We start from the raw sequence: 13,354 nt of genomic DNA, 5'->3' as shown, positions 1-13,354 counted from the left end.
GTAATGTCTTGACGTTACCACGTTATAACCACTGCAGACGCCTATGTCGCCAAGTGGCATAAGCCAAGGGGCTTACCTTGGGTGCTAGGAGACCCTTAGGAAGCCAGGAACAACTACAGATTGTCCATGAAGCCCCTGAAACTGTATGCAGCCATGTGCATTCTTCTGTAGACAGGGTTTATAACTTTAATAAGATATTACCCCCCCCCAAAATGTTTTAACCATCTCAGGTAGCCTGTGAACAAGACAGAGATCTGTATCAACAATGCAGGCTGAAGGGCTAACGTCACCTCAAACCAGGTCACTATTTAATTAGCTGTTTGGGAAAGAGGAGAAATCATTACGAAAAGACATACCTTTTCAAAAATTGTTGCTCTGAGAGTTGTTAAAAAAAAATCAGCAGGAGTTAAGGAGCAGGGAAAATAAAAATACAAATTGTTGTTTTTTTATGGAGAGTTTTTAAAGATGTGATTCAATAAGCTGATGCCTAACATCTAATGCCTTTTCACAGACATCTACAAAGTAATTCTGAAACGGAGATGTTTACTTCTATATTTCACATTTTGAAGAGTCTGGTTTTATAATCTTAAATATTAACCATAAAAACAAAGATGAATCAGATACATAGATTTATTGTATTCATTGCGGAGCAACTTCGCTCAGATAAAACAACTGCAACAAATGAGCCCAAAGTGAAGGATGGATGGAAGCCTAGAGCCAATTAAAACTAAATGGGAAAGAGATTTAAGTCTGAAAATTGAAGATAAGGGTTGGCAATTATCCTGCCATCTAACCAAACACACAACTGCTACTGTTCTGGATGACTTGATGTATTTTTAATTATCATATCAAGCATTTGACTCTTGTTAGAAAAAATGAAATTGACCATAAAAAAAAAATCAGCTCTTTCCCCCCATAATTCAGGCAGAGAAATAGCCCTCTCTGCCCACATGGTGTGTGTCTGTAGACGCACAGTGGTGCGGTACCATTAAAATGGTACCATCAATTACAGAGAGTGCTCACCATCGCCTGATCTGTGTTTACCTCATATTAATTCTCAATTGAATGTGGAAATGTTTAGTTTTGCCTCATTTACACTGTTAATAGTTTTACACTAGATTATAAGGAGACAGATGAGACAGAAGGCCCTGAGAGAGTGACACAGAGCTGAAAAGTCTTCCCCGAACTTGCCCAATGGAAGACAATACTGCCCTTAGGTTCCAAGCAAGGGGGCCCCTGGCCTGGACCTGTGTGCTAAGGGGGCTCCCACACCTCACAGCACACACACACACACACACACACACACACACACACACACACACACACTTAGGAAGGTCACGTGAATGCCTCTGGCACTTGGGATCTAGTGCTCAGAACAGGCATGGAGCAACCCACAATCCCAAACATCTACTCACCCTTCAGCCCCAGGGAAATATTTCACATCTCTTGCCCCTGTCCTCTAAACAAAAGGCAGCTGCATCTGAATGCCATGAAGGTTTGTGGGTTTCATCCTGCAGACATTGAGCCAGGGGGAGAAGTTGAGGAACAGAGGCATTTAGGTGTAAGAGAAGAGACAAATTAACCTGTCAGATCCTTCCTCGTGGTATAAACGCAATACTTCTTGCATACCCAATGATTGTTTCCTAGTAAGTACAGGGTGTCTCTTATCTTCCTTCTCTTTGTATTCTAATCTGAGGTTCCAGATGTATTCACAAATGATCACAGTATTGGCAACAGATGCAGGTAGCAGCTGAGGAACATTTTGCAATATTAAACAAATCATATTACCCTTAAATTTGTGTGTATGAGTGAAGCATGAAACCAATATTTTTACTGGTAACTAAAAGAATATTGAATGTTAAAGCTATACATTGTTTTATTTTGGTAAAAATACTTTTAAATATTTAATTACATTTCAAAAAAATTCCAATTAAAATTCAACTTTATTGAAAATATTTACATTTGATATTTCTTCAGGGAACCTGGAGTAGACATACTTTGACATGCCCATTCTTTCTGTTATGTACAGCTAAAACCCTAAATATTATACGTAAAATAAAGATCAGAAGACTCTGAAAGGCAACGAGAAGGCAGACTGGCTAGAGATATCAGAACCCAAGGAATGACAGTGGTCAGTGCCTTGGATTTTCTTTTTGCCTCATAAATTCCAGCCTTGGAGCTAAACAACCCAGCAACTCAGAAGCACCAACAGGCAGACAAAGCAAGTCCCAACAAAAACCACCTCTCTGTCACCAAAGGAATAGGAAAGGAACAGCCTAGCAGACTGGAAACTTGTTAGACTATCACCACTCTAACCCAACCAAACTCTAAAAATATCTGTGGCCCCATCCATGCCAGAAAATTCCAAGTGGGAGCCTAGACTTTCCCTTCACAAGACCATAATGAGGTGCCCCCAACACACTGGGTGGTGTCAGAGAAAGTCAAGTATGGTGCCTGGACTCTCACCCTCAGTGGCCAGTAATGAACTCCCCCCACCCCATGGTGTCCATAGAGTTCACGCTGAGAGCCTGGACTTCCGCTCCCCTCCAACAGAAACAAGAAGACTTTCTCCTTCCCCTCTGGAAGGAGCCCTAGTGAAGAGTCAGGACTTTCACCAGCATCCAGTAGTAACAAATCCACCCTAACTGTAGAGTCTGTAGAGGCTGGAACTCCCACCTCCACCTGGTAGTAACAAAGAGTAGACCCCTCGGAGATCAATTGTCCACAAAGGATAGGTGGGGAAGCTAGACTTCTACCTCCACCTTATAGTCATGATGTGATGACTCCCCCAAAAAGCCAGCAAGAACAGGTTTAAATAAAATCTAGAATCTCAGAACATAACAAGAAAGTGTTCAAGTTTCAATTGAAAATCATTTATCATATCAACAACCAGGAAGATCTCAAACTGCTAAAAGACAAATAATAAAGCCAACATTCAGATGAAAGAGCTGGTAGAGCTACCCGACAAAGACTTTAAGGCACAGCCATGATAAGGTGCTGCAGTGAGCAATTACAAACATGCATAAAATAAATAAAAATATAAAAGTATATAAAAAGAGAAGATGTCCAAAATGAAATAAAATCAAAATGGAATTCTAAAATACATTCACATAACCCACAGGAAGGCAGGAAAAAGAAAACAGAAAAGCAAACAAAAAAAAAAAAGAGAGAAGAGTGAGAAAACAAAAAAGACTTCAACCTATAAATAACCATACTAAATGTAGATGATCAATTCATCTTTCTCCATCTGACTTACTTCACTCAGTTCACACCTTCTAGGTCCATCCATGTTGTTGCAAATGGCAAGATCTCATTCTTTTTTTTCTTTTTAGAGCTGTGTAATATTCCACTGTGTGTATATATATATATATATATATATATATATATATATATATAACGCATCTTCTTTATCCATTCATCTATCCATGGACACTTGGGTTGCTTCCATAGTTTGGCTGTTGTAAATAATGTTGCAATAAACATAGGGTGCATGTATGTCTCTTCAAATTACTGTTTTTGTTTTCTTTGGGTAAATACCCAGTAGTGGAATTACTGGATCATATGGTATTTCTATTTTTAATGTTTTGAGGAATTTCCATACTGTTTTCCACAGTGGTTGCACTAATTTGCATTCCCACCCACAGTGCACTAATGTTCCTTTTTCTCCTGGCCAACACTTGTTACTTCTTATCTTTTTAACATTAGTCATCATGACTGGAGTGAGGTGATAATCTCACTGAAGTTTTGATTTACATTTCCCTGAGGATTAGTGATGTTGAGCATCTTTTCATGTATCTGTTGACCATCTCAATGACTTCTTTGGAAAAATGTCTATTTAGGTCCTCTGCCCATTTTTTTAACTGGATCTAGTGTTAGGCAAAGAATTCTTAGACTAGACATCCAAAGCACCATCCAAAAAAGGAAAAAAATAATAAATTTCCAGAGATTAAGGAGTGAATGGGGGAGAAGTATATGGTTATTAAAGGTCAACATGAGGGATTCTTGTGGTGATGGAAATGTTCTTTATTTTAACTGTATCAATGTTAATATCCTGGTTGTGAAATTGTACCATAGTCTTATAAGATAGTACCATTGGAGGAAACTGGGTAAAGGGTACATGGGATGTCTCTATATTATTTTTTATAATTGCATGTGAATCTAAAATTATCTCAAAAAAATTTAATTAAAGAATTACATTCAGGGGTACCTGGGTGGCTCAGTCGGTTAAGCATCTGACTCTTAATTTTGGCTCAAGTCATGATCCTAGGGTCATGAGGTGGAGCCTCGTGTCAGGCTCCACACTCAGGGTGGAGTCTGCTTGAGGGTCTCTCTCTCCCTCTCCCTCTGCTTCTCCTCGCACTCATACACTCTCTCTAAAGTAAATGAATAAATAAAATCTTTTAAAAATGTTAAAAACTACATTCATTATTTGCAATTTGTTTTTTTCTTTTAAATTTATTATGTAATTATAAATGCTTAAAGAAAAAAACTTTTCCAAAATGAAACAAGATGAAACCAGAGAGGGAGACAAACTATAAGAGACTCTTAATCTCAGGAAACAAACTGAGGGTTGCTGGAGTGGTGGGGGGTGGGAGGGATGGGGTGGCTGGGTGATGTGCTATGGTGAGTGCTGTGAATTGTGTAGGATTGATGAATCAAAGACCTGTTCCTCTGAAAAAAATAATACATTATATATTAAAAAAAAGAAGGTCGTAGAAAGGGAAAAATGAAGGGGGGGAGTCAGAGGGGGAGATGAACCATGAGAGACTATGGACTCTGAGAAACAAACTGAGGGTTCTAGAGGGGAAGGGGGTGGGAGGATGGGTTAGCCTGGTGATGGGTATTAAAGAGGGCACAGTCTGCATGGAGCACTGGGTGTTATACACAAACAATGAATCATGGAACACTACATCAAAAACTAATGATGTAATGTATATAACAATAAAAAATTAAATAAAAAATAAAAATAAAATAAAAATTTGAAAAAAGTAAATAATGTAATGTATGATGACTAACATAACATAATAAAAAAAACTTTTCCAGTAGCATATATGAAAACTAGTATTAAATTTTCACTTTTAAACATTTACTTTCATTGATAACTTAGATAAAAACACACTCAAATGTCATCTTTCCTTTAAAAATGTTTCCATGGCTTTCCAAGGTCTATAGGATAAGAACTCCTTAATGCGGCATTCAAGGCCATTTTTGTTCCATCAACCCTTGACCATCAACCGGGACTCATCCTCTACTGCTGCCCACCTGCCCCCACTCCTCTCTCCAACCCTTGCCTGCTTGAACTTCCTTAATGTGCCTTGCTGTTTCGTGTTTTTTTGCTTACTCTGCACCCCCCCCCGAACACCTTCATAGCTTTCAAAACATCAGTACTTTATATCCTTCAAGATTCAGCTAAATCCACCTCCTCCAGGAATTCTTGCTTCTTCCTTCCTTAAGCCCATGCCAGAGAGAATTTGCCCTCCCTCTCCAGTCACACTGTAATTTGTGCATCTGTCTTGGTATCTAACTCTCAGTTGCTTACATGTCTTTTTCCCTCTTCTAGTCTGTGAGCTCCTTGGGGATAACCACCTTTGCATTTTTAGTGCCTCAAATAGTGCCTGACACATAGGAGATGGTCAAGCTCATGTTTATGGAATGAATGGCTGAATACCTAGCTCACCTGACTCCCCTATTCTGTTCATTTCCTTACTCTCCCGTTTTCTCATCTTTCCCCCAATAAAATTCATTTCTTATTCTTCTCAAGTCCTCTAGACTTCAGACTAATGTGGAATAATAGTAGTAGATCTTGTAGTCAACTGTGTAGATGCTCACCTAAGAGTTCCTCAAGGATGGGGATTTTTCAAACACACTTTAGACACATCAAAGAGCTCAAAATTGATTGGTAAACAAATTGTTCAATTGATTGAATGAAGAAATGAATGAATGACCTTGAAATGTCTTGTAAATTACACAGTGTAGATTTTTGGTTTTTTGTTTTACTTTGTTCCAGGATGAATTACAGAGAGAGAGAGAACAGAAAGATACATGAAAATCATATAAAAAGCACAAACAAAAAAGAATGACTATGTGGTTGGAATCAGGAACATCACTGTGCAGCTTTTGAGTTTGGGGTTAAGTCTTGTGAATTGTCCTTTGGAACTGATGTGGAAGGAGGGAGGGTGAGAAATCATCACATCATTTCCAGCTGCTTAGGGAGGAACCCCAGTTTGAGTCCTATTTTTCACGTATAGGGAAAAAAGGGACACAAAGACGTGTCAAAACCATCAAAAAGCACATTTCAGTTTTATGCACAGTCTCAGCCTTGAGGAATTTACAATTGTTACCATTCCAAATGTTTTCCTTTAGGGTAATTTAATGAAATAAGAAAATAATGCATAGGAAACAGTGTGGGCTTTAGCCCAGACAGGCCTGAATCCAAGCCCTGGATTGACCCTCTGCCAGTTACAGCTGCCTGCCCTCTCTGATTCTGTTTCCTTAGCCATAAAGTGCGGTATCAGACCACCTACACGTGGAACACATGTGGGATCAAATAAGATAATGTACGTAGACTGTGGAGCCTAATTCCTGACACATAATAGGCCAATAAATTATGACTGTCTCTTTCTCCATCAGAAGCACCAATCTCAAGATTATGAACTTCCCAACACCTTCAAGTGAAATATTTTTCTCATTTAGACTATATTAGAAGCCAAAGTTATAACACCAGGAGAATACTTAAGGAAACTATTATGTGTGTTAAAAATGCTAGATACCCCGCAGAGCTCTCAATAAATACTTATTGACTGACAAATGTATTGTCAGAGAGCATAAAATCACAGAGATGGGAGGAGGTAACAGCATAAAAAGGTAATTTGGAATCAGCATAGGATAGTGATTATACCTCAATAAGTATTTTATTTCTTAAAAGCAATAGTAAAGGAGACTGGAAATCATCTGGGAAAAAAAATCAGGTTTTCTTTTACAGCCTCAAGTTTATATGAATGCCTACGGGCACAGTACCCAAAATGCCAGTATCTTACTGGCAAAATAGGAAGCAGAAGTACTCCAGGTATCAAGGGGCATATGTATTTATGATACCCATTGTCATGTCTTTCTACATGACCCAAGGAGCAGGAGACCCAGTTATCCTACGTACCTTGACTGAAGCACCTGCTAGAACACTTTCGAGAGTGTCATCACCTCGGAAGACAGGGTTTACATAACCAATATTTACTGGGCTTTATTATGTGCCAAGTACCATGCTGGGTTCAGGAACACCAAATGGATGGATCACAATCCCTGTCCTCAAGAAGAGAGGTAGATGGGGCACCTGGGTGGCTCACATTAAGCATCTGCCTTCAGCTCAGGTCACGGTCCCAGGGTCCTGGGATCGAGTCCTGCATCGGGCTCCCTGCTCGGTGGGAAGCCTGCTTCTCCCTCTCCCACTCCTGCTTGTGTTCCCTCTCTCGCTGTGTCTCTCTCTGTCAAATAAATAAAATCTTTAAAAAAAAGAAGAAGAAGAGAGGTAGACATAGAAATAACTAATTTCAAGTAAAGTGTGACCAGTTATCCTTGAGGTATGTCCAAGAACATATGATAGCACAAAGAAAGGAGTGGACCATTTAAGCTGAAGGATTAAGGAAGTATTTCTCAGAGGCAGTAACAATTGAGCTGGACCTTAAAAGATAAAATGTTTGCCATGCCAAGAGAAGGTAAGGGCAGTCCAGGTAGGGGGATCTCTTAGACAAAGGCTCAAAGTCCAAATAAAGGGCTAAAATCAGGAAACTCGGGGTAGTTCCATAAGAACTGGGTCATTGATAAGCCATACATAATGTATGTATATATAATACCTCACGTTATAAGATACCTTATCTTTGTGAAATTGGCAACAAATAATTATTCCCATTTTGTTGATGTACATACCGTGAACTTACATTCCCTAGTCCATGAACTCAACAGGTCCACCTAATACACACACACACACACACACACACACACACACACACACACACACACACTTACTTATTTATTTATTTTTAGAGGGTGGGGGAGGGGCAGAAGGGGAGGGAGAGAGAGAATCGCAAGCAGTCTCCACACCCAGTGCGGAGTCCAATGCAGGACTCCATCTCACAACCCTGAGTTCATGACCTGAGCTGAAATCAAAAGTTGGACACCTAACTGACTGAGCTACCCAGGTGCCCAGTTCACCTAATATTTTTAAATTGAATATCTGTACTTGTTCTTGGTTATAGGTCATTAAATGGCCCTTAGACATTGATGCCTTGCTCCTCATAGGTTCTTGAATTTATACAAGACCAGCCGCCCACAATTAGGAAGGTCCTAGGGAAGGTTAGGAAGAGAGAAGACTGAAGGATAAAGAGACACAACTTCCCAGTGTGGGCATCTCAGTGACCTGACAAAATAACTCAACATCCTGGAGAAAGAAATATTTCACAATGGTCAGAAATATGATAGGACTATGAGTAGTAAATGTCATCAACCATATACATTATGAAACCTAAGCCATAGGTCCTTGATTCTACGGTATGAAAATAGAAAAATTTTCATTGCAATAAACAATAAAAACAAAAAAAAATAAAATAACTAAAAACAAAGACAAGACATGCCAGTTTATGGCAAGACCCACAACACCCAAGGCTTTTGTGCTACTACAGATCATCTTATTTATGCTACAGAAATAACCGATAATGCTGCCCACGGGCCTCCACCGCGGGAATCACTAAATGATCTCAGTATGTTTTCCCACTGAACCTGAGATAAGGGGATAAGGTGAGGTCAATGAATAAAGTGAAAGTGTGTGTTGTTGTGTGTTTTGAAAACAGTGCTTTTTAGGCATCTTCGAAATGGCCCTATGGTTACATTAAAATTGCCACTTCAAAATGTCATCTACCCAATTTCATGTCTCATGCCTGCCAGAAAAATGCTTATGTGACCTTTCCTAAGGTCACATAATTTCTCTGGGCTTCTAACTCCTCTCCTGTAAAATGAAGACCTGGACCAGATAACCTCCAAATCAGTTCCCGTGCTGACAGTTCGTAATTCTTTCTTTTTATCCCACATCTAGTTATCCCAAGCCTCTATCCGTACTCACAACCAATTATCTTGGGCAGCAGAGATTTAACCCCAGGCCCCCAAGGCACGTGGGTGGATTCTTGGCCCAAACAGCACAGTTCAGTTGAAACGCCCCCGTGGGCCCATCTGGGCAGTGTCTTTGCCCCCGACCCCGGACAAATGTGTGCTAGATGTAAAGCGTCAAGACGATGATGACCCCTCCCATATTGGCAAGTTGAAGCTGAAGATTTACCTTGCCCACTGTGGTTTCATTTCCTGCCCGGAAACAGAGCTCAGTGCTGCAGATGGGGCCTAAGATGACAAATGTTTCTGAGACAGGTTCTGCGTTCAGCATGGTTTCCTTTGCTGTGACATATGGTAAACACCACAGAGCCTTCTTTTTGTGGGGTCGGGCAGAAAGCACAATTCGGATGAACAGCACATTGGATTTCCTACTTATGGATGAAGTGAGTGTGAAGTGTACCCTGGAGTTTTGGCATTAGGTGGAGCCCCCCTCTGTGCAGCCTCGTGGAATTGACAGGGTTGGGAGAGAACAGCCCCCCCAAGGGTTCCAGTCAGGAGGCAACAGGCATGAGGAGCACAGGTGCACTGAACACCCCTCCAGGAGGAACACAGAGTTGCCCCAGGCAGAGCCCACCCCTAGCTCAGCAACACGGGGGGACAGCCTTCCACGGGGGCAGGGAGCTCTGTCTGTATATTTGTAAGGGCATATAAGGCAATGTTTAAAAGCATGAATTATGAAGCCAGAGACCCAAGTTCAAGTTCCATCTCTGCCCCTTAACCACTTCTGTGACTTGAGCAATCCAAGCCTCAGCTTCCTCATCCATAAAACGATGCTAATAGTGGAATCTAATAATCAGGGTCATTGTGGGGATTAAATAAGACAGTGAATGTAAAGCATAAGATGTGGTAGCTAATACACAGTGCTCTGCTGAGTCATACTTGAGCCTGAGATGGAAGGAAAAATCAATACGACTGAACTTGTCTTTATTTAAAATCTTGATAGTTTGCTCATCATGAAATCTTTGCGTTTTTCAATTTAAAAAAAATCGCATTAAAGTATTACTTATCTTGATTGTTTAGGGTTTTTTGCCATCCCTTAAATCTCGCACATGCCTACAAATTCAGTAAATGTTGCTTGTTATCATTTTACTCTCAGCATACAGTGACTGCACAGCATAATTTAGCACTTAATTATCTAATGTCTTCTATTAGTCATTGTTTCAAGTGCTTATGTCCTGTTTTCCCAACTAACCTGTACCCTTAATAAGGGCAGAAGTTACGACATATGTCTTTTATGCCTAACACTGCTGAGTACATAAGAGATTCAAGTTAAGTACATGTCCAGCTCTAGCTTACAGCCTACGGTAGACAATCCACCTCTCTGTTGTGCTCAAATTGTGTCATGTGTTCAAAGGTTTTGTTCCGTGATCCTTGTGGCAGGGATGACAGCGGCATTATCCTATGGCATGTCTGGCACAAAGATGGTGGGACAAAAATCAAAGAACAGGCAGGGACCTTTAAGTTTATCTCATCCCACCTGCTCACTTTACAGATAAATTATTTGATGCCCAAAGAAGTTGGATGATGTGGCCAAACCAATCAATGATAGCACTGGGATGAGAATTCTGTTCTCCTGGGCTTTTTCCACTCCAATACTTTGTGAATTTTCTTTTATCTCTCTATTCCTTTGAGCATCAAGTACAGAGCTCTGCATGTAGGAAAAATTCAGTAAATGATTTAGATTATTGATTTCCAGAACTTGAGTAATCTTTGCTTAAAGGGGGAGTATGGAGTCATTGACTGGGAAAATGTACGTGTATTTAACAACTCTCCATAGCCCCTGGCTCAGTGCAGCAAGGAGGTTAAGAGAATACTGGATTCAGAGTTAGACAGCTCTGAGTCGAGTCCTGGCTTCGCTACTTCCTAGCTATGGGACTTTGGATAAAATTAAGTTTCTTAACTTAATTTTCCTCATCCAAAGCATGAACATAATAATGGTACTTACCTCATAGAGTTGTGGAAAAATTACCCAAAACAAAAACATGTAAAGGGCATGGCAGACTGCCTAACCATAGTAAATGCTCAACAAATACTAGGGATTATCACTATTCCAAAAATAAGCCCAAGAGTTAGGTGGGCTATGGGCAGATGGGTAGTGTTAAATGTACAGCTGTATAATATACTCATATTTTTATATTATGGTGGATTAAAGATTGGGGATTGGGAGCTAAATAATCAGTTGAGCACTTACGATTATGCTAGATCTATTTCATAAAGCCTCATAATACCCATTGTATTCTGTGGGATCTCAGTTCCATATATCCATGACAGGGACTCCACCGCCTCCCCTCACCCCTACCAGCTGCCCAGCTCCTGAAATTTTACAGAGTTCCAAAAGCACCAGGAGCCCAGACCAGTAGACGATAAAAAGGGACCTGTCGTAGACTCAACAATACCGCACTATGATGCCCTTTTTAGTTCCATTGCAAAAGAAAACAAACTATATTAGCAAGGATGCCCGATCAATAAGCAGAAACCCAGATATAGTAAGACACTCCATGACTTGAAATCCTGCCAGCACATGCCTGGTGCTGTGAACAGTGGACAGAATAACCCCGGGGAAACCAATCGCACAGTTCACTTCACACAATACCTCACCTACGTTTCCTGTCTTTTCCCCTCAGGACATAGCAAGACTCTGAGCCCAAACTTATGCAACTTCGTGGGAAGATGTGAGGTAGAAGTCTGTACGAAAAGCAACTGGGTTTTAGTACTTAGAATTTGGGGGGAAGAAACAGACTTGGATATCCCAAATTTCCAATCAAAGACCACAATATTTTGCATCTTGGCAGCATCTTTATTCCGAAATCCTCACACTGCTTCAACTTGTCTGGCATTAACATCCCAAGGAAGCAACTAAGGGTTCATGGAAGCCACAAAACTCTAAAGAACACTTAATGTTCATGGCACTTTGGCAGGAAAAATGAGGGAAAATACAAAGAAAACCATTTCCATCCTGGGTCAAATCCTCCAGGGGCACGTTGAAAGTTCTCTTAAAATTCAAGGTTTCCCCAAAGCAGTGTGATATCCTAAATTGGGTCCTAAAACAAACAAGGACATTAGTGGATAAACTGGTAGTAAAATCCAAAGGTTCCAGAGATCAACGAATAGTACACTATCCAGGCTAATTTCTTAGTTTTGACAAATGCAACACAACCACATCAGATGTTCACATTAGGAGAAACTGAGTGAAAGGTATTTATCTTTGCGATCCTTCTGTAAATCTAAAATTATTCCAGAGTTTATTCAAAACTTTATTTTTGAAATAGCAAAAAAACCCATAACTAATAATAGTAAGTCAAGATTTCTCTGCTGAAGAGCTTTTGTTTGATGGGTGGGAAGGCTAGGGATTATTATTCTCTTTCCCCAGTGAAAAGTATATTAAAAAGACAAAACCTCCAGCCTTTGACTAGAGATCAACCAAATGATGGTGGCCAATTCCTTTTCCCCTCAAGGTAATACGTTGGGAAGGTAAAGAGAGCTGGGCTGCTCTAGGATTCGGGCTCTCCAGTCTGTAAAATGGAGAAAATGGTCTCTCTCAAGTGTCCCTATGGGGAATACAAAATACAATGGATGCAGAGCCCTTGACACGTGTCAGGAGTTGGGGGAGGGGCATTTAGTTCCCTTTGCTCCTTCTCCTTCTCAGGACAGTCCACAGGCAGTGCCTGTCAGCCTCCTCTGGGGGGAAGGAGGGCTCCTCTGTCCTGGTCAGCAGGGCTCCCTATGCTGCTGGCCTCTGGAGGACCTGCCAGATGGCTGAGCACCTGGACAGTGAGCTGCAGTCTCTCCCTCAGCCGTCCTTCTAGAGAGCAGCTCCTACCCAGCCCTCTGGGAGTAGTTCTGTCTTTGTCCCACTTTCTAAAGAACAGCCCACCCATCACTCTGTGGGGATAGAGAAACAGGACAGCCTATCCCTTACTTAACGATTGATTTTTTGGTAAGAGTGAGAAGGGAGACAATGATCCATGAGCTGAGGCTTGGAGGCCCAGCCCTTGCCCCCACAGAGTATCACCAAGCCAGGTCACATGGAGGCTCATTTCTACAGCAAACTTCGCTCCCCTTGTCTTGACTCAACTTTAAGTATATCCATGTTGACTCACTGTCTCTTGTTTTCAGGAAACTTTTTTTTTAAGATTTTATGTATTTATTTGACAGAGAGAGAGACAGGAGAGAGGGAACACAAGCAGGGCGAGTGGGAGAG

At 40.8% G+C, this 13,354-nt stretch overlaps 1 long non-coding RNA gene across 2 annotated transcripts in view; it reads right to left on the bottom strand.

Annotated features, from left to right (window-relative positions):
- LOC112828441 (uncharacterized) overlaps nucleotides 1-13,354 on the bottom strand; it is a 48,568-nt gene that overhangs the window by 23,250 nt on the left and 11,964 nt on the right. Inside the window, exon 3 of one of the 2 annotated variants that reach the window (XR_012380543.1) lies at nucleotides 11,940-12,194. The exons of the other annotated variant lie outside the window; for it this stretch is intronic. This is a non-coding gene — a long non-coding RNA (uncharacterized lncRNA). Of the gene's footprint in view, nucleotides 1-11,939; nucleotides 12,195-13,354 lie in introns of those variants that run through there. 2 annotated transcript variants of the gene reach the window in all.

Source organism: Callorhinus ursinus, unplaced genomic scaffold, assembly GCF_003265705.2.
Source record: "Callorhinus ursinus isolate GAN/ISIS: 27379988/994484 unplaced genomic scaffold, GSC_fseal_2.0 scaffold13, whole genome shotgun sequence".
Classification (NCBI taxonomy): domain Eukaryota; kingdom Metazoa; phylum Chordata; class Mammalia; order Carnivora; family Otariidae; genus Callorhinus; species Callorhinus ursinus.
The sequence above is the reverse complement of the archived record's forward strand: the minus strand, read 5'-3'. Positions and strand labels throughout refer to the sequence as shown.